The sequence below is a fragment of the Thamnophis elegans genome, chromosome 4 (assembly GCF_009769535.1).
Source record: "Thamnophis elegans isolate rThaEle1 chromosome 4, rThaEle1.pri, whole genome shotgun sequence".
NCBI lineage: Eukaryota > Metazoa > Chordata > Lepidosauria > Squamata > Colubridae > Thamnophis > Thamnophis elegans.
In genome coordinates this window covers 99,371,670-99,393,781 of record NC_045544.1, presented here as the reverse complement: position 1 = coordinate 99,393,781, position 22,112 = coordinate 99,371,670, and the positions used below count along the sequence as shown (strand labels likewise).

The 22,112-nt window shown below is 38.7% G+C and overlaps 1 long non-coding RNA gene across 1 annotated transcript in view; it reads right to left on the bottom strand.

The window, feature by feature from the left end:
• Positions 1 to 11,318: 11,318 nt before the first annotated feature.
• Positions 11,319 to 22,112, bottom strand: part of LOC116507012 — a 119,478-nt gene continuing 108,684 nt past the window's right edge. Inside the window, exon 4 of the long non-coding RNA XR_004255128.1 lies at positions 11,319 to 11,439. This is a non-coding gene — a long non-coding RNA (uncharacterized LOC116507012). The remainder of the gene's footprint in view (positions 11,440 to 22,112) is intronic.

Here is a 22,112-nt window from a genome sequence, read left to right as displayed (position 1 = left end):
AAACACATTTAGACATCAAAAGGACAGTTGTGGAATATGTTACTAAGTTGTTCACAACTTTTATCCCTCTCTTTAAGAACTTCTTGGACTTGGAATATGAGATTTTTTTCTCATTTAATCACTATTTCTTCAATAGGGCTGTTACTCATCTTGTTGTAAGACCTGACTCATGTGATAGTTTTTCTGCTTGCTCAATGCTTCTGTTTTATAACAGCTGTAAAGATCCCCCCCCCCCAATTCATATTAATTAAAGTTGGACTGCAACATTCCATTCTTGGTAGATTTTCTGGGCTATTTTCAAGGGAATCACTGCATGAGATATATTTCCATATTTCCAAAATAATGTCAGTTATGTCTGCAGCAGAGAAATGGATGTAGTAAAAAAAGGAAGAATAATGCTAAGATTGAAAAGCATTAAAATGGCATGGTATGGGGCAAAGATATTTGATCCCTAGGAAAAGGCATAGCAGCTGTGCTACCTGAAGGTGGTTTTCATGAGAACAGAAATGGATTGTTCACCTTGTAACAAAAATAGGTTGAGAGATTCTTTGAACAGTTTTTTATTTTCCATGAAACAAACAACTAATAAGTTTTTCGCTTTGATTGTACAGGCCAAGGCTGCAATCCAGGCCATGGTTAATCGTGTTTAAACCTCATTTGTTTCAAAGGGATTTAAACAAATAGAACTGCAGGCTGGGCTTTAGCCCAGATTTTCAAATGCTCGTTGCCTACAGCAAGATCCAAACTTTTGAAAATATTTCAAACCACTTTTTTGGCACTCAGCTGAGCTAAAAATTTTCAAATTTCATTCAGTCATGACAGCTCCCAATTCAGCTCTTTATGATAATACTTTCAAGTCTACAGTGGCATCATTCATGCCATATGCTCAGGAAGACCAAAATTAGTCCAAGAAGTTCTTGCTCTGATTTCATTGGTACAGTGCATAATGACTGCATCAAGGAAAGCTGTCAAAAATATAGGTGACTTCAGGGAGAATAAGCAACTACACTATGTCTTTTAAGGCTATTTTAGAAAGCTTGCTTTGAAATTAGAATTATTTAAGGGAGAGTGATGATTATACATGTGAAAGCAGTAACTTCTTTTCCATCATGGACAATTTAAGGATAAACAGTAGCAGTAGCAAGTTTTGCCCAAGGAACTAATTAAATTCTGGATATAATTCTACTGCTATTACAACAGTTATAGCTGTAGCTCAGTTACATTTTTAATGTTCAGAGCAAAAATATCTACAAATAAATTGTGAAAAAGGTGTCTTAGAAAAACAATCCTGTCTTATAACATTACTGCTAGGATGCAACAGGAAAAGGCCACAGTCCTACCTGTTATTTATTGTTAGGAAATAATACACAGGAACCTCAGCCCAAGGCCCTCTCTTTTCACAATGGTTGTTGCCCCTCTTATGAGATTTAGAAATGAAGGTTCCCTTTCAGTCCTGTCCTTCAGGATCAGGATTTCTCAATCCTTATCCTTTTCTTCTGAAAAAGTGGTTCCCCAATATCAGAAGGTTCCCAATTGTATTATCTCTGGAAAGCCATTAAGACCTGGCTATGTCATAATGCTGGGGCTGAAAGGCTTACATTTGGATCTCTCCTGATTTGTATGACATTATGGTTGTTTGTCAGGGTGTGGAACATTAATGATATTATTTTCTTATGTCATTTTTTTACTGTGACTTTTTAAAAACTTTAATCTTTTTACTGTTGTAGGAAGTCTATAAGCTGCTCAGAGTCAGGCATGATTGGAGCAGTATAGAAGTCTAGTAAAATAAATTAAAATAAACCATTTCAGCCTCCAGGTACTAGTACCATGATGACACAGGTGCCAGAGGTGGCACACAGAGCCCCTTCTGCTGGAACGTGCACCGTTGCCCCAGGTCAGATTTCCATGGCGTTTCTTTTGTGAGCTTCTGTTTCTCTGCAACAACGAAACAGAAGGTCCATAAAGGAAAAATTTACCTCTTCCTGCGCTGCCAGGGTTGGGATGCCCCGCCTCCCGCCAACCAGCTGATCTTCGGGTGTCTGCTGCTCATGTGCGCACATGCACGCATTCGCACGTGCACACTTTTCAGTTTGGGCACTCAGTGGCTAAAAGGTTAACCATCACTGTCCTAGTATTTTAAAATCTGTTCTAGAAGTTCCTTGTATTTCAGGAATGGGTCCTTGAATGGTAAGAAGGCATGAATATAGAATGTCTAGTAACTTGGAGGGACCTTCTGGATGTTGAGGATTGTCTATTTTGCAAGTCAGTGAATTGCCCTCATACCCATCACATGCAATCCACCCTAATTCTGTATTTTTCAAAGTGTTATTGGTACTCCCTTATAGGAAAGACATCAGGCCCAGGCCTTTTTTCTTACGAAGAAAAAAAAAGCTAAAGTATTTCATAAAAAGCTCACCATTACAAAACTGGACATTCCCTCTTACTATGTGCCAGCATGCAGCGTAACAGATATCTGTTGTGCTCCTGATTCTACGGCTAAAGAAAAAGGCTTTTGCACTTCTTCTATTGTATCAGCGGATAACATCATTATAAATGCTCCAACCCAAACCACCCTGCAGGGATTCTTTGATCAGCAGCAAAAAGGTCAGCAATTTACTAATATACCCAGCTTGCCTCCAAACTTTCCAGACATAATATTGGAAGGCTGTATTGTTACATGCAGAAACCTACGTTAATAGAAAGGGACTCCCCCCTACTCACAGGCTGCTACCCACTTCAAAAGCTTTCCATCAAATACTCCCCTCCCACCCAGGAAGAGACGGTTTCTTTTTCTGGATGCCTTTGATGTCACCGTAGGTTTGTTAGCCAGCAAATACAGTGTGGGTTTTGAATAAGCAGAATTCACAATTCCTCCCATCTCAAGCCTCCAGGGAACTTTCCTAAAGTAGAGAATAGAACCCTGGCAGAAAACTACTAAGCAAGAGTGAAATTGCCAAAAAGAAGCATCCTAACCCTCCTACTCATAAGTTTCCCTCTATACCTCTTTGTGTCCCACTAGTGGTCAGCGGAACTGGCAGCAGATTTGGACAGTGAGGAGGTTGGGGAGGAACATGGGCCAGTCCTGAAGTCTGGGGAAGGCTCTGATGAGCCTTCCCCAGACTTCAGGAGCCAAGGTGGCGCAGTGGTTAAATGCAGCACTGCAGGCTACTGCTAGATCAGCAGGTCAGCGGTTCAAATCTCACCGGCTCAGGGTTGACTCAGCCTTCCATCCTTCCGAGGTGGGTAAAATGAGGACCCAGATTGTTGGGGGCAATATGCTGACTCTCTGTAAACCGCTTAGAGAGGCCTGAAAGGCCTATGAAGCGGTATATAAGTCTACTGCTATTGCTACTGCTATTGATGAGGGCTCTGTGTCTCAGGCAGAGAGGGGGCCAGAGCCATATGCCAGTTATCAGCTGCCTTCAGAGTCAGACATCAGTAAGGCAGATGAACAGCTGGAGCCGGTTCCCAGTGTGCGCATGCATAGCGTTTCCAGACAAAGGGAACAGCTAAAGAACAGGGGGCGACTTGGGAGTAAGGCCACAGGTGGACAATGAATGGTCCTCCCAGAGGAAATAAAATAGGAGTGAAAGGGGAGTGGAGTTAGCAGGAGACAATTAGTTCACTTAATTGTTTCATGACTCTGAGACTCCTTGCCAGGTTTTTCAGATATTGGCCTGGCAGCTCTCCAAGCCAGAGAAGGCCCATGACTGTAAATCCTCCCTTGAAAGACTTCGTTGGATGTGAATGAGTAGAATTCACAGTAAATTAATAAAAAGGTTTTTTTGCGGGACAAGGAGTTTGCTTCATGCTCTTGGGAAGACTAGGTCAGAACAACCTCTTCACCTCTGCCACTTGTCTTCCTGCGAGAATGGAATCCTGGTCACAAGACTGAAAAGGATGAGAAGAATAAGATCATCCCTTCTGGCCCTACCCTTTCTATCCAAAGCTTCACTTTACATATTGGAGAATTAATGGAGAAGCCATCACAAAAAGGAACCACACTGCAGAGATTAGAGTTCTTCCTAATACCTTTTGAAATACCTTTATCAAGGCTGTTTATAAATATGGTATATCTTGGATTTGCTGCACAGCAAGAGTGTTGGAAACAGAATTTTACTAAGGAGTAATGCTCTTGACACAAATATTTTGAAATTAGTTTGGAACAATATGAACTTAAATAATTATTTTGTTCTTAAGTAAGTGTATTTTTTACAGATCTTTTAATACTCCTATTTTCTGATTTGTTAGACTAAATCCAAACTGTTATTAGTCAATGCAACAGTTTCATTTATTAGTTAATTCATTCATCTTCTATTTGTCCAAAACAAAAGGCAGAAAAAGTTAACATTTTCTTCAAGTTCAGCATGAATCATGGTGCCTATTGGATCCATCCATGTAACCTTTTGGCAACAGTATGGAAAATGGTCAATCTTGATGATTTCAAATCCGAATGGTTTGACCAAGTTTGATATTTTTGAGAATAATTATGGTTTATAAGATGCTCCGCCACAAGCTACAGGTGACATGCTAACATATACATAAATAACAATAACTTTAATCCTAAGAATTCAGGATATGCAAAATGTAGTGTATACCACTTAGCATTGGCCTTTCCCACTTGCTACTGGAAAGTATACAATTTGGTTCTTTTTAATTTTAATCTGCATCTTAATAAATGTTGAAATCATGTCCTGCCAATAGGGACAGATCAGCTGTTTCAGAACAATTCAGTGTATGTGATGCAGGATGCACCTGTAATACAGTAGCACTATTGTATAACTACTGCAGGAACAGAAGATGACAATCAGATAAAACTGTGCTGTAAATGCAGTGTGAGTGATGTGAGCCAACCCTGTGTCAGCTAGAAGTGTGTTAAGTAACAGTCCAGACATGGTGTGAGTAAAGAGGCTTTTGGCACAGACATCTGTATTCTACAACAACTGTCAGAGTGGTTCTTTTGTACCACTGGCAACTCCTACAGCACAGCCCTTTCCTGATTTATGAGCAGGAACTGAGTAGGTTGGATTCTGGAAGTGTAAAAGGAGTTTGAATCCATTTCTGCAGGCACACACCCAATGGGGAGTCATGCCAAGCATATCACAGCTGCATCTCCACATGTAGAACAGGATAGTTCTGGCCGCAGCTCACAGATAGACACATACTCACGCATATGTTTATGCATGTGTATCTGTGTAACATACATATGCATGTGCTTACGCACACATTGACAAAGTAATTATTCCTTGCTCTTCACTTAGCAGTTCATTACTCATCTAGAGAAACAGCTTCCCAGTGTTATGCTGCTAGAGTATTGGGCAGTTATACTATAGCACTGCAAATAATTTGCAGTGGCTGCCAAACATTTGCTTTGACAGTTCACAAAGAGTTATTTTTGTTTTCTGGAACCACTATTCAGGTTTGTATGTCTCCTTCTGGACCAAATTAAAGTAAATCTTGACTCTCTGTATTCATATTTACCAGTTTGTTTTCTGTCAGTAACTTTAGATCTTTCAAAATAAAAATTGTGAGATACAATGCCAACGAGGAGGAAGAATGTGTATTTTGCTTTTTAAGTTCTGAGACCCAGGGAATCAAGTAAACTCTTGACTGTTTGTAAGATACCCTATTTACTGGGGTTCTTATAATGTTACTTTAAATAATAAGAATATAGCATTGATAATGGACATTTATGAATGATTGAGGTTAGGATTAAAAACTAAAATTATTAGTCACTGCAAATCCTTCACATAAAAACAAGTCTGGAATTTTTCAAAATCAAGTATAACAATATTTGTTCTATGGAAGCATATGTTTGTGTGTGCATGTGTACTTGCACACACATAGACAATAGAATTTATATTATGAATTCTGTTCCATACAAATTTTTTCTCATTCTTTTCTCCTTCTGAAAACAGGTGATCCATTTTTTTTCTTATTGAGCTTTAGAAATGGTACTCTGTTAGCTTTCTTTCCATCAGTTTCCTGGAACACTTTATTTTTTTTAAGGAACCAGTCAAGTCTATCATCACAGCTACTCAGTTTTCAGAATCAAAAAGCCTTGGTTGTAGAACCAGAAGTCAAAAAGTAGCTACTTGTACCTTTTGAAAGTATTATTTTGTTAATGAGTAATATCATCTCATTTTCTTAGTTCCCTGAATAAATCCAAAGCTGCAAATATCATGCCTGAATTGTAAGCTCCACAAGATAAGGACTAGTTCCCTTTTCTCAATCTGCAGGTTCCTCTTTGGCCATCAAAGACATATGACAAATAATTTCCATTTTCAATCATTTTGGCCAGCTGAAAAATCAACTAAATGTAACAAATTATTTGGAAGGAAAAACAACTGTTTTATAAAAACGTTTGCTTCCTTTGATTTTAATAAAACACACTGATATTGCACCATTTAAAAAGATTTCCTCTTTTAAATTGACATGGACCATTTAAAGCTTTTATAGGAATTTGCTTCTCTATCTTACATAACTTTAATCACTATGTTTGCAAGCTGATTTATCTGATAAATTGAGTAATGCAGCAACTTTACAGAGATACATAGATGTAAGCAAGTCTGAAAGAAATGACTAGACCAATGAACATCAACCAGCAGTCAGAAGACATTATGAGAACTCCTTAATTTCACAACACATGGACAGATTTATCCAAAGGTTCAACTGGGAACTGTGAGCATCCTAGGCCAAGCTAATCCAAAAATGCTACAGAATCCTAAAAGTTTGGCTCTCTCACAAATAGGCCATTAATAAGCACAAAGAGATAAACAACATCTACATACCATTTAAGAGACAATCAAAAAGCCAAAAAGGAAACAAAGAGACCAAAATATCTCCCAGCAATCAACACCCAGATGAGCAGAGATTAACACAAAGATTAACATTAGTCTAACAAACAAAAAGCAAATAATACCCTAGTCAATGACCTACCAACTCTGACAAACAAGCTAACAATAAACAACAGTCCAATCAAGGAACCACCAAGACCTTCCCACCTGACAGGGCTAGCAACTAGGATATAAAATGAGAGCAACAGCACTTCTGACTAGCACTGATGATGTTACCTAGCTTGGTAATGAAATTTCTGCAAGAAAACAGTTCAGAGAGTACTAAGCACCCTGCAATTCAACCCTGAACTACAATTATTCTCTTCTATTAATGTATTAATTATATCTGGAGGCACTCCCATTTAAAGGCTTCACCACAACCCCATATTCTTGGTGCCATCAATCTGCATGTATCATCATATCAGTTCAGAGCATCCTTTAAATAGACTGGGAATTCTCCTTGGCAAACAAAAACCACTGCAACAAAAGCAGATGGTTTTGCTTTGATTTCAGTCACTGGACAATAACTGAACTCTCTGAGCACTGACTAGTTTTGACATCTCTGTTGATCTGTTGGTCAGAAACAGTACAGTTTGACTGGTGGTCAACTCTCAGCAAGTACTACACAGATTTTGCTAAATTTCAGATAAACCACACCTGACTGTATGCACAGTATGCTGAGCCCTAAGCCATGGTTTGTAAATTACAGTGACTGTGTTGTTGCTGAAACTAACTACTTTCTGGCAATACATGAAGCTAATTTTAAAGTAGCATAGTTAGAGTTTAAGCAGTACTTCAAAAGAAATCAACATTTATTTGAAGGGCTCTAAAGTAAGACATCTACAATGTGCTAGCTTTCCCAAACCCGGACTAGTTTTGACTTGAGAAAACATCAGCACGTGCTGCCTCTTCTTGTTCCTGTATCCTAGGTTCATATCTTTTCCAAGTAATATTTCTTCCAGTGTAACTCTACCTAGAATTTTTTATATTTAAAGTGTTGTTGTTAAATGAAAGAATACCTATTCTCCATTTCCATTCAGTTATAAATAATATCAATTATTGTTGGATACAATAATATATTTTTAAACTCTATTAATTATGCAATAATTTCAATACAATTATTAATGTATACAATGTATAGAATGTATATTTGTATACAAATACTACGATTTGTGTCAGGTATACATACATCTTAAACAAATACATTAAATAATTTTGAACCAGTATTTGTAAAGTTCAAACCACTTAAAAAAACATATATGCTAAAATCAACAACAACAAAACATATGAGTTTAAATACCCCACCCTGAGGTTTTTCCTCTCTTAATTATTCCCCCCCCCCTCTTTTGTTCTTTGAATTTGAACGTTGAAAAAGCCCTTCACACTTCAAGATCTGAGAAAAGTGTAGGTTGATTATGTGGTGAGGGAAAGGATGTTATCATAAAGAAGATCGGAGTGATTAATCTCTTAAAATATGATCCTAGACTTCTGATCTCACTGTAACCTGCAGCAGTGTTTATTAGCTGTAGCTGTTTAAGGTGTGTGGACTTCAGCTCACAGAATTCTCTAGCCAGCAAGCTGGGAGATGAAGTTTATATATCTTAAAGAGGCTAAGGTTCAAAACAGTGACCTATAGACAAATACAACTTTATGGAAGAGTTCTAGTTAAACTGCAGGAACACCCAAACTACAACTACATGCCAAAACTTTGTTCCCCTAACTTTCATGACCAAGTATATCTTACATATGCCTTTTGCATCAAGGATGGAAAGAAGATAAATTGGAGACTCTTGGTTGATCAGCTGGGATTGTAAATTGTATCAGAATACTATGAACAAAATGAGAACGCTAATGAGGTACAGAGAGAATTTTTGTATGAAAGTGTTATTTTTGGGACTCGGAGCAAACTTCTGGGCTTTAATTCTAAATGGGCTACTTTTCATCTGGCTGTAGTTGCGACCTCTCAGGGAGCCAATTAAAAACCAGCACAACAGAGCCAAACAAATCTGTAATATGTTCATTCCTGTCATACGCTACAGGGGCCTATATTGGCTGCTGATGGTTCTAGTGATGTTTTGGCTCCTGCCCCTGGCTGAATTATCCTTTTTTTCTTTCCTTTTGGAAATATTCAGGAAAAGTGCCTTTGAAACAAAAAATCAAAATCAAACACCCATCACTGATTTTGTGGATTGATAGAACTATAGAAATCAACATTTTCTACAGGTAGACATTTTTCAATGGGAAAGAATGAATTACCCTGTGTTTTCAAGTGTAGCTTTCTCTTTGGACAAAAACACTGACTCTAGTATCAGCAAAGCTAGCCAGGCTCTGAGCAAGCTGTGTGCGTATTATAGAAAATTGACAGAAAACCATGATTGGCACCACAAAATAACACCTACAGTTACTACAAAAATGTACTTCTACTGGTTCTACTAGAACTGTGTGCTTCCAGGCTGGAACTGCAGAGGTTCCACCTCCATGTCCATAGATGTTCTGACTAACAGTATAAACCCAAAGAGACTACACACACACACACACACACACACACACACACACAGAGTATATCAGCATTTTATATTGGATAATAGTTAGCATTGTTTTCAGCCATTTATTTATTGGGATGTATCCCCCTCATAGCTTTGGGAAGGACAATTGGGAGTTGAAGTGTGATTAAATCCATACAGTGGTGTTATCCTCCTTGGAGGAAAGAGTGGTGCTGCCTTGAAGGAGGTGGTTATATATTATCCTAACCCAACAATTTCCATCCAGTCTTGCTTTCAGGGAAGGTTTTTTAAAAGGTGGCTTGCAGCTCCAGAAGGTCTGGAGGAAACAGGTTATGTGGGTCATTTTCGGTCAGGTTTTAGATCATGGCATAGTACACAGATAGCACTATATGTGTTGTGGATGACTTCTGGCAAAGTTGCCTTGTTCTTATGATGTTGCTTTTAACTCATTTTCAAACTGTGAGATAGGCTTGAGTTCTTAGTTGTATCAGTGCTAATGTTTTTTCCTCTTTATTCTGATATCATCTAACAGCAGTTTCAAAGTGTACAAAACCTGTTAAGCTTTGTTACTCATGACCTTGTCCTGAGTCAAGTGATTCAGTAACTGGAATTAGCAGTAGAGGCAGGATAGGGATTGGCTATGGGACTGTAAATTTTATGTCAATAAAGTTTTCTGCCAATGAAAGGAGAGGAGGATAGCACTCTGCAGCGGCAAAAAGCACTATACCACCATCCCTGCCCCCCTCTTTCTTACAGGCCTTTTGTCTTATCAAAACTGAAGCCTGGGGCAAAGTACAGATACCTCTTATCAGAGACTTTGGGGCTCTAAAGGACGAAAAGCATAAACTGCCGCTCTGGCTTCCCCAATAGAGCCTTGTAGTTGTCACCTTCAGATGAAAAAACACTCATACTTTAGCTTGAGAATCAAGGGCAAAGGACAATGGGCATATTGCTAAGCTGAACCAGTGGTTTTAAACATAAGCAAGATACCTTTTATAATTGACAAGAAGCAGTTTTGCAGGATAAACATAACAAAATCTAATTCCTAAATTGCATACTTTTATTTTAAACAGTGTACATTATAGTAAATCTTAAATAAAGCAGTAAAAAAAACAAAAATGCAGCAGTTTTACCCCTCCTCCAGTTATCCCACTTTACCATATGGGTGAGAGTCTATTGGACCAGAACATGATAGTTGCTTTAACAAATTTCTGAAGAGGAAATAGAACATTTCATTACCCTGCTCCGTTTCTTGCTACCACCAGCATTTTACTTCTCCGCATTGCTACTATTACCCAACTCTTGATATTTTTCAAGGACTTAAAATAACAACTACAAAAGTGTAATCTAGCTTTAAGATTATGGTGTGCTAATAAGAACTAATCCATGCCAAGTGATCTTGAGTATATAGTAGATCACTTAGATAATCCATTCCCCTGTTAGCAAGAACTGTTGATTTAATGCTTAGATAACAATCTCTGTGATCAGTTTTTCTTAACATACAATATTCAAGAAAGGTTCATGGATTCTATCCTACCTTCCATAACATCCATACCATTAAGCACAAGCATTTATTAGTGCCAATTTATAGCTGAAAGACAGAAAGAACTCTTCTACAAACTTGAATCAGAGTAAAAAAGTTGTCAACTGAATAACAAAGTGTAATTTTATAACTTTCCAAAATATGAACATAGAGTTGAAGCAAAATCTCATGGTACCAACTATTCAAAGACATAGAGTGCATATAATGTACTATGTGATTTCATTCTACTATAATAGAACACAAATGAAACTGTACCATTAGTAATAGGATCACCATTTCCTTGGAAGCAATTAGACCCAGGTTCATTTCTGATTGACACATCATCTGTGTTTTTTGAACAAGGAAAAGCACCTCTGCTATGTTCCCCACATTACTGCACTCATACGTATCTTTGCACATTTTATTATATTTTTAGACATAGGGAAGTACCTCTTTTGAAATATCATATGTTCTCAAGCAGTGAAAAAAGGGAGTCGCTTGTTCTAGGTGAAAGCATATACTTTAGAGGCTGCATGATGCAAGAGAAGGAAATGGATCTGTGTGTCATCTGGGAAATCTGGAAATAAGAAAAGAAACATTCTAATCAAAAAAACTACTTATAAATCTAAATGTCATTGATTTGTACCACTGTAATTTAGAAGAAAAACCCACATTTTAAAGAGTTTACTAATAGCCAGTTTGCTTACTAAATTCCACAACCTAATTGTTCAATCAAGTGTGCCTCTCAAGAACAAGCTACATCATATGTGTTTTGCACAGGTAACTATCACAATTTTCTCCAGCCTGGTCCCCTCACCAAAAAGGGAATTCTACTTGTAAATTCTCAGCTATTTTGCTGTGCATTTGAGAGAGAGAGACAAGAGTGTTCATGGAAATAGGGATCATCTAAGAAGTAAAGAAGTAGATTTATATCGTCATTTTAGCCATTGCCTATCCACTGTAGAATTAAAGCCTCTTCAGTATGTTTCCAACCAATTCGGTCCTGAGTTTTCTTTTGCCAATTGGGCCCGCAATACTTGCTGATGTCATTGATCCATCTTCTTTTAGGTTTCTTTCATGGAAGCTTTTTATTAAGTGGGATCCATTCTATGACTGCCTTGGTCCACCTGGCACCAGTTCTTCTTGCTATCGTGTTTCCCCCAAAATAAGATTTTATATTTTGGGGAGCGCAAAAATAAGCACTAGGGCTTATTTTTGGGAAAATACGATTTTAGAGTGATCAGTCCGGCTGAGTCCCCACCCCAAAATACAATTCACTATGGAAATAGAAGCAAACAACCAACATCCCTTTCTGGACGTCCTAATCTACAAAAAACCCAATGGCTCCCTAGGACACACTATCTACCGGAAAAAAACACACACCAACTGCTACTTAAATGCACAATCCCATCACCACCCTGCACAGATCAACTCTGTAGCCAAGACCCTCATCTCCAGAACCAAACGCCTAGCCGACAAAGACCACCTGAAAACTGAATTACACACTCTCACAAACGTATTAATCTCCAACGGATTCCAAAGAAAAACAATTACCAACCTAATCCAAAGGGAGACTCCCCCCAAAAACCGAGACAAAGAACAGGACAACGGCATCATCCTCCTCCCTTACATCAAAAGCACCACAGATAAAATCAGCAAAATTCTCCACAAACACAATATCAAGACAGCCTGGAACACTGACTAAAAAATAGCCAACATTTTAAGAAACCCCAAAGACAAAATCCGGCTAGAAAACCAAGGAGCCTACAAAATACCATACAAATTCTGTCCTGCAACATACATAGGACAAACAAACAGGAGAATAAATGCACACATCGCAGAACACAAGAACACAGTAAGAAAAAAAGAAAAAACTTCCTCCTTTTTCCAGCACCTTAAAGCTACAGGACATGAAATTAATTTTGAAGGAACCAGGTTAATCTCCAAAACTGAACACTTCAACAAGAGAATAGTTATGGAAGCTATCGAAATAGAGAAACACCCCAACATGAATAAACGTGATGATACCCACCCACCACCCAGGCCATTACAACACAAAAAAAAACAATGGACACACAGCCAGCACCAATCAGCACCAATCTACCAATCATGATACAACCACACAACCAATCATTCCACTTACTGAAACAAAGCCAGCGCTCCACACACCCCCACCAAGATTTATAGAAATATGGCAGCTCCGACCACGCTTTAAGCCCAAAACCCAGCCTGAAGATGGTGAGTGAGACCTCGCTGAAACGTTGCCAAGACAATCTAAATCTTACATGGGAAAAGACCCGAATACAAGATCAGCATACCTACATCCGTGAAAATCTACGAAAACACACACACACACACACACACACACACTAAAGCCAAGTCTAGCACCTAGTAAGATAAATCCTATCATGAGAATAGTAGCAAGCAAAAGGCTCCATGTGTATGTGCATTTCTAGGCCTTTCTAGGTAGCAAAGAAAGACGAGCCAGAGATTGCAATAGCAATAGCACTTAGACTCATATACTGTTTCATAGTGCTTTAGAGCCCCCTCTAAGCAGTTTACAAAGTCAGCATATTGCCCCCAATATTCTTGGTCCTTATTTTACCAACTTTGGAAGGATGGAAGGCTGAGTCAACCTTGAGGCTGGTAAGATTTGAACTACCAAACTGCTGGTAGCTGGCAGTCAGCAGAAGTAGACTGTAATACTGCATTCCAACCACTGCACCGCCATGGCTCTTATAGCCTCTTATAGACAAAAGTGAAAGGGAAGCAAAGCAACAAAAAAAAAACCTACATCCTTCACTCTTTGCTTATATCTATTTCCCCAAGGAGACAGCTACATTGGAACCACACTTCTAACTGAAATTCCTATTCTCTCAAACTGCTATAGGTTGTAAGAATAGGGGATCAAGCCAGAACTGTTGCTCTAAGCTTTGACACATAGATCATTCTTTTTAGAGAAAAGAGGAATTTAAACTCTTATTCTCTTCTGTCGATTAGGTTTATAAACCATGTTATAGAGTTAACTCTAAGACAGTGCAAATGCCTTAATTTGGACTGAAGAAAGAGTGTCAGCTTTATATCGACATTGAATACATTCATATACTGTGCTAAAATTTATTAATTTGTCTTTTTCAGCATAGCATAGTGTGACCATGTAATTAAACTAACGTTAGGTTGGTTTTGATAGCAAGCCAGTATGAAATCAAGGTTTGATTTGGAATGCAAACTTGGGTATTTGTGGTGTAAATTCCTTCCTGTCTTATTGGTTTCTATGCCCTAATCCATTAACCAATCTGCAAAGATGCAGGGCAAAAAAGTAGTTTTAAAAGGAAGGAAACCTAGGAATTGTTCAAAAAAAGGCAAGATTCTGGCTTGTGCAATAAAATTAAACACAAACTATCTAATCAAGCTATGTGAAATGTGGCCGTTTTTCTTTGTTGGATCCAACAGATCCAGCAGAAGGGTGTAGATTAGTGGTGAAATCTAATTTTTGCCACCAGTTCTGTGGGCGTGGCTTGGTGGGGAGGTCATGTGACTGGGTGTGAGTGGTCAACTTTTTTTCACTTTTAAAGCATTTTTTTTATGCAGGTTCAAGGCAGGAAAAATGCTTTAAAAAGTGAAAAGAAGACCTTCTGACAATGCACAGCTCACAGCTGATGCGTGTGATCGCCAGAAACTCTTTTTTTCACTTTTTAACGCCTTTTTTCCTGCCTATTCGCCTGAACCAGCAGGGGAAAATATGCTTTAAAAAGTGGGGGGAAAGAGTTTCCGACAATCACGCAGCTCAGAAGCTTTTTTTTTACTACCGCTTCGCAGAACCAGGGACAATTGTTCCTACCATTTTGGCCCAACCAGGAGGATTTTACTCCTGGTGTAGATGAGGGGAGAAAAGGATAATAATTCTGCCTGCCCCCCCCCCCAAAAAAGAGAGAGAGAGAGAGAGAGAGAACCAAATCTTCAAGCTGCAAATCTGATCAATGATCTCCTTTGCATGAAATCTCTTTTGGCCTTGAATACTGAGAGTGCAACATGAAAGGGAAAGGTGAAGAAAAGACCTTCCTAGCAAATTTCTGGGTATCTTTTGCCCAGCACTCAAAAGTACTTAAAGGCCAGAACACAAGTGTCATAAATCAAACCAGCTTCAAAAACATTTAAGAATCATTCTAATGATGAATGAAACTCTTTCCCTCCTTTCTTCTCTTCCACTCCTTCCCAGAACAGAAAGGAAAAGGGTTGGAATGGGATGGGGGGAATGCTGTTAACGGAAAAATACTTTTCAGAGGAGGCCTTGCCAGGAAACCGTAGGCACATCTGCTCTTAACGGGTTTCAGCTGAAACTACTGAAAATATACATGGGGCTATTTATATGGAACAGCTTGTATACATGATAAGATTACAATTTGGAGGATAACAATGGGCTTAGCTATGGAAAAAATAAGCCTGCTAAAACTTCTTTTCTACACATGGCTGTAACATTTTACCACATATGTTGTTGAGGGGGACTGAAATTTGTTGAGAATTAGGAAAATCTCAGCATTTCCATATTAGCATCAAACAAACTCAAGATGTTTCAGCAACTTTTTGCCAAGACTTAACTCCTTAGTTTACTGAATTCCTAGTGAGCGACAACTTTGCTCAATCAAAAAGATCCTGAAGGATATGGGCAAAAACAATTTTAACACGAAAAATTCCTTAATAAAATGTCTTCATTATGTTAGGGTCTGTAAGTATCTCTTATGTTCCATATGGATTAGATTAGATTGTATTATTTAACAATAAAGAATGGAACCATCATTGAGTTGAACAGCTGCTATGGTGCTGAAGAGAATGCCTGGGTGTCTAAGGAAGCTTTTCATCAAAATTTAATAGGCAGACCTATATGTTGCATCACAAGCTCCACCCTTAAAGAATTTGTGTGTGATATCCCAAATGCACTTACAGAATAACAGAGTTGGAAGGGACCTTGGAGGTCTTCTGCTCAAACAGGAAACTCTACACCATTTCAGATAAATAGATGTCCAACCTATTTTTAAAATCTCCAGTGTTGGACCATCCACAACTTCTGGAGGCAACCTGTTCCACTGATTAATGGTTCTAACTGTCAGGAAATGTGTCCTTAGTTCTAGGTTGGTTCTCTCCTTGATTAGTTTCCACCCATTGCTTCTTGTCCTGCCTTCTGGTGCTTTGGCAAATAGTTGACCCTTTCTTATTTATAGCAGCCCCTCAGATATTGGAACACTGCTATCCTAGCCCTTCTTTTGACTAGACTAGAAATACTCAATTCCAGCAACCATTCTTCCTATGTTTCAGCCTCCAGTCCCCTAATCATCTTTGTTGCTCTTCTCTGCATTCTTTCTAGAGTCTCAACATCTTTTTTTTATATCGTGGTGACCAAAGCTGGATGCAGTATTCCAAGTGTGGTCTTACCAAAGCATTAAAATGTGGTATTAACACTTCATGTGATCTTGATTCTATCCTTGTTAATGAAGCCTTGGATTGTGTTGGCTTTTTTACACAATGAGAGGGGGTAGTACCATGGTGGCCTTACACTGGTTCATCATTCTGCTCTTCCCTCTCATTCCATTCCTTCCTTAGATGCTGTTGGATGGAATAGCCTGTTTCTAAAAATGTATTTATTCATTATAATTGTTTGTATGCTGCCTACTTGGACAATTCTGCAACAGTACATTAAAAATCAAATAAATCTAAAATATTAAAAAATGGCCTTAAAAATGCTGTGGTCTTTCATAAAACTCAGGCAACTAAAGTGACATTAAAACATAATTCTCATTTCCCCAGAAGCCCGCAAAGAGGAAGATCTTCACCTATTGCCTAAAAGATAAAGGGATGGAGGTAAATTTACTTTCAAGGTTGAGTTGTTCCAGAGTGAGCCATTTGCATGTTCAGATCTCTTAATTTGTCTCAGGATGGGCATCTACAGATCAGGTTTGAGCAATTGATTCTAGTAGAGGAGCTAGCCTCAAAGGTAGCAATATGGCATCATGTAGATTTTTAAAAACCATATTTGGACTTGATTACTTGAAAGACACCAGGACATTTCAAGACAGCATGCTAAGCTGGGAAATGAAAAAAATATCCCATTAAAAGGTAATAGCAATTCATTTCTAAACTGTTGTCAAGAAAATATCATGACTATGTCCATGTCATTGCTAGGTGTTGAGCCTAATTCAAGGGACTCTGTATTTACTTTCAAGAGATAGCTGAAAAACAATTATTTTGGTTGTCTTGAAAGATCCTGGTTCTTGCTTCCAATTTTCTACAGTTTTACATTCTTTTAAAGTAGCTTATCAAATATGCTAAGCAGCCTGCTTGGATTAATGACTTTACTAGACTTGGTATCCTTAAGGTACATATGATAACTCCCATAATCCCCTTTGGCTATGTATACTAAGAGTAAAAAGCAGGTTGTCACTCAACATACGTATCTGTGGGGTACCTTGTTGAGGAAAAGCAGCTTGAAATGTTTTTCAACAAAGAGTTTTCTGTATCCTGTCCCCAAATTATGAACTTCATAGCTTTTTGTGAGGAAGCCCCCACTGCTACATGCGTTTAAGATGCTGCTTCTTCCCCCTTCACTGTCTCAGATCATCCTCTGCCAAAACTATGGGTTAATATAATGTTCTATCTTGAGATAGAGAACTTGGCACTGCAAAATACAAATTCGCCCCATGAAGCAGAGGTATTAAAATTGTGCTATCAGAGACAATAAATTAAATTGCCATCCAACAAACCCTTTAAGAAGGTCTGACATAACCACAGCAGATTTTTCATTTCCCACTACACCCTGCTGCGTATCTTCACCTGTTTTATTAAATCATAAAGTCTTTTTTTAATAAGTGAACCAGCAGAAAACAATAGTGAATGACAAGTTTCATTAGATTTGGAATTTTTTTTCCAGATGCAAGCAGAGAGTGTATATTATTTCCTTTTCTTACAGAATTAATTTTGGTATCTTTCCCACTCAGTGATATTTGTTTGATTGTATAGTTTCATTTTGCTTTTAGAAGAAATATTGCAGTTGAGTTCAAATAATTCCCAACAACATACTATTAGAGAAGTAAGAGCACTTTTGCTTGGAATCAAGACTAGTTTCCACCCCAAACCCTGGAAGTGGGAGCTAGTTGGGAAATAAGCACCTTAAAGAAAGTGTCTCACTTTCCTTCTGGGTAAAGGAGGCTCTGTGAGTTTTTGTTTCAAAAAACCTGCTAAACCTGTTTAGTTGGATTTGGTAGCAGGAGAGAAAACTTGTGTTTATCACAAGAAGCACAGATTCTGAAACCACTTTCCTTATTGCTGATAGTTACTGTCTGAATCCATTGTATATATTTGCCCTAGACATTTCTCCTAGATGTCTCTGCAGAGAATCATTTCAGAAAATATGTGGGGGAAGAGGGAAATCTGAAAGACGCTTTAAAAATGTAAAAATCGGAAAAGTAGGTCAAAAAGGATTGATAGTCATTTTATTGTCTCAAGGTACTAAGTAACTGTGTACCCCTGAGAATGGTGCCCTCAGAACCGATGAACTGTAGCTCACCAGATTTCTACACATCTGATAGATGCAGCTACTCTTTTCTCATTGTAGACTTGTTACTGCTGAAAGGAAGCAGCAGTAGGGTCATCTTGTCCATCTCATTGCATCAGGCTATGATTTATTTCATTATCCTTAAGCCATCCCTGATAGATGATGCATGTCAAGTTGAGATGGTGATGTCATAACCTCCTCATGTTTCCTGTTCCATTCCACTAACCACTCTAATAACTATGGCAGCCTTTCTCCCCCACAAATCTCTGTGGAGCGTCTGCTGTTGCTGCTAGCAGAATCCCAATGCCATTCACTGTTGCGCTTTGTGCTGCCTTTGTTAGAAGTAAATGCTTTCATTAGTGGCTGCTCATACTTTATTTGTAGAAGAGATCTCAATCTTGTTGTCTAGACTTAATGGGTGACTTAACTGGAGTTTTGCCATAGATTTCAGCTGAGGGAGGCTTTCTCCAAATATGGCTGCACAGAGTGCAAATAATGATTAGCAAGTGGCAAACTGGAGTCGCCAAGTCTTCCAGCCCTCATTTGCCATTCAAGACATGATGGGCATTGTTTCCTAAATAGTGACCTGATTCTAGGTCTTGGTTCTGCACTCACATTACTTGAATTCAACTTCCATCTGTGTGTATGTGATCAATTCTCAGTAAAGTAATTATGATGCAATGTTTTGGGTGGTTGATACATGTTCCTTGTAAGATCATTCTTTTTCATATTAGTCTGGGGCAGAATAAAATGTATTTGCCCTCTCCACATCTTGATGTTATGGCATGACATAACATCATCAGCATGTTATGTCACGGTTTCAAGTGAATGATGTGTCAGCATTGTTCTGCTCATTTCATCAGCCTTGTCTCTTGCAAGCAATGAAGTATGGCAGAAGAGAGGAAATTAATTGGTGCAATGAGGTCACAGCAGTGATTGTTTTGTACTCTGTTGTATTTTCTAGGCAAAGAAATAAAGGGGAAAGAAAAATATGCAGTGGTGTGGGCTTCTTTATTACTACCAATTCAGCTCTCTAATTTAAAACCTTGCCAGTAGAATTCCTTTCACTATCTCTTTGCTGATGAGCTAAACCAAAAAATGTCTAGATCAGAATATATACGGGTGGGACAAAGAGACCTAACTTGCTGTTCAGCCAGTTTGTATTGTAATTTTGCCTTTAGCATCCCTTTAGGAATACAAGCTGGATCAATGCAAAATAAACTAATTAATGCATACCCTCATTTTTAAAACTAATTTCACAATGGTTCAAATGAACGATGCCAAACCAAAGGCCTAATATTTTAATTCTTAGCATGATTCCTCAGAAATAAGGAAGCTTTTGTGAAAGTTCATAGAATTGCATGCAGAATTAAGTATGCGTATATGCCTAAGTCAATATCTTTATCTTGCAACACCTGTACCTATCTTGGTTTTTCCTGATCCTTCTGCCAGCTTTTATTTTTTCCCTTGAAAAGCCAATGCCCCTACAGGTCTTCTGATTGGCAGTGCTAAAAAGCTCTCAAGAAGTACCTAATGGATTACTATATTTCTGGATAAGTGAGCTTTCTTCTGACCCAAGTAGATTTTATAGGGAAAGAATAGTCAGAAAACTAGATTTTTGCACAATCCTCTCCTTCACAATTTATTGCCTTGACTCTGAGTTTTACTGCATTATTGCCTTCGGTTTACAAGTTGAATATTTACACAAATGGATTTAGGTCAAGACGAAGGGCAGGTTTTAAATGTCCATGACCACTGGCATTCTGAACACATTCTCACTTACAGCAGACTGCTGGTTTAACTCTGCAAATGCTGGCATTTGCCCTGCTGCCAGATGATAATTACAATGACTCCATAATCTACAGTCATACCTTCCATCTACATCTGCACTGCATGTTACTAGTCTGCCACAGCAAGCAAACAACTTAACCAAAGTCATGGGAGGATATATATTTAACAAACAACAAGCAAAGGCAGCAAAATTAAAGAGCAATTGAACCAAAGAGAGAACTATATAAAGCAAACAACTCTCTTAAACTCTATCAGGGTGTTCACAAACCTTAAACTGTAACTCTCCCAAAATTAAAATATTCAGATGTGCTAATTTAAGATTTCTTCCCTCCCTTCAACAGTTGTCTGCCCCAGGAGGTGATTTTTTTTATACCTGGCTATACCTGGAAAATGCGGATGGAGAAAGCTTAACTCAGTTCTAATTTTACACACTAGGCTCCTGTTAAAGGTGAGGAGAAGGAGGAGGAGGAGGAGCCGCAGAATAAGCCATATCCTAAAGCAGCAGAAGCAAAAGCAGTAGACAAAGCAGAAGCAGAGGAAGTAGTAGTAGTAGTAGTAGTAGTAATAGTAGTAGTAGTAGTAGTAGTAGTAGAAGAAGAAGAAGAAGAAGAAGAAGAAGAAGAAGAAGAAGAAGAAGAAGAAGAAGAAGCCAAAAAGGCAGAAGCAGAAGCCACAGAAGCAGAAAAAGCAGAAGCAAGAGCAGAAGAAGCAAAAGAAGCACATGCAGAAAAGGCAGAAGAGAAAAAGAAGCAGAACAAACAGAAGCAACAGAAGCAGCAGGAGCTGCAGGAGCAGGAAAAGCAGAAGCAGAAGCAGCAAAAGCAGCAGAAGCAGAAGAAGCCGCAGGAGCAGAAGAAGCTGAAGGAGCAGAAAAAGCAGCAGAAGCAGAAGCCAAAAAGGCAGAAGCAGAAGCAGCAAAAGAAGCAGAAGCAGAAGAAGCCTCAGGAGCAGAAGAAGCTGAAGGAGCAGAAAAAACAGAAGCAGAAGCCAAAAAAACAGAAGCAGAAGAAGCAGCAGCAGCAGTGAAAGCAGCAGCAGCAAAGGGAGGAGGAGGAGGAGGAGGAGGAGGAGGAAGAAGAAACAAACAGCTAAACTTCCTTAGAATTATTTTCCCCATTCCCAACTTCCCCAGAAGTCATCTCCATAATGTTGGGTTTGAGTTATTCAAGCTAACGCCATCCCCCAGCTGTTTCTGCCCATGTAGAACTCTTTAGGGATCAATGTGAATGACATTCCCATCAGGCCAGTTGGATCAATGACTTCCCTGGTTCTCATTGCCTGCTGTGCTTCTACTGCACAAACCAGACAGCATTTGTTCTTCAAAGCTCTTGTTCTCCACATGCTACATTTTGGACCAGAGCCTCTGTCAGTACACAGCAACTCATTGAGATAACACGGAGGCCAGGATAGCACAGGCTGCTCCAAGCACAAGGCACTGCTAAGCTCCCCAAATGTTGTAAAACAGGTCAGATTAGGATAATGCAAATACACACCAATGATATTAACCAGTCATTGCTTTGGCCACATGCCAGGTGACACCTAGTTTATTTCTGCATTTAAAAAGTGCTCTGCCAGTTTTGGAACTGCTTCTCTTTTGCAGTAATTGAAGTAGTATAAAGCAACATTCTTCTTGTTGATACAGACGTGATCTGTATTGTTTTCAATATTTGAAACACATGGTTCATATCAAGAGTGTAGCCTGTGGTTGAGGGGGGGGGGTGGGATGGGGGATTTTAAGGAAGAGATTGCAAAGTTTATTCAGCTTATACAGATCTGAGTATTCTCTTCAGAGTTCCAGCTTGCAGAGCTTTAGCCATTTTTTCTCACTCAGCAGAAAGTGTCTATCCTGTGCCAAATGGGATAGTTTCACACTTAAGCATCCAAATAGGACACTCTTTAAATCAGTGCTTCTC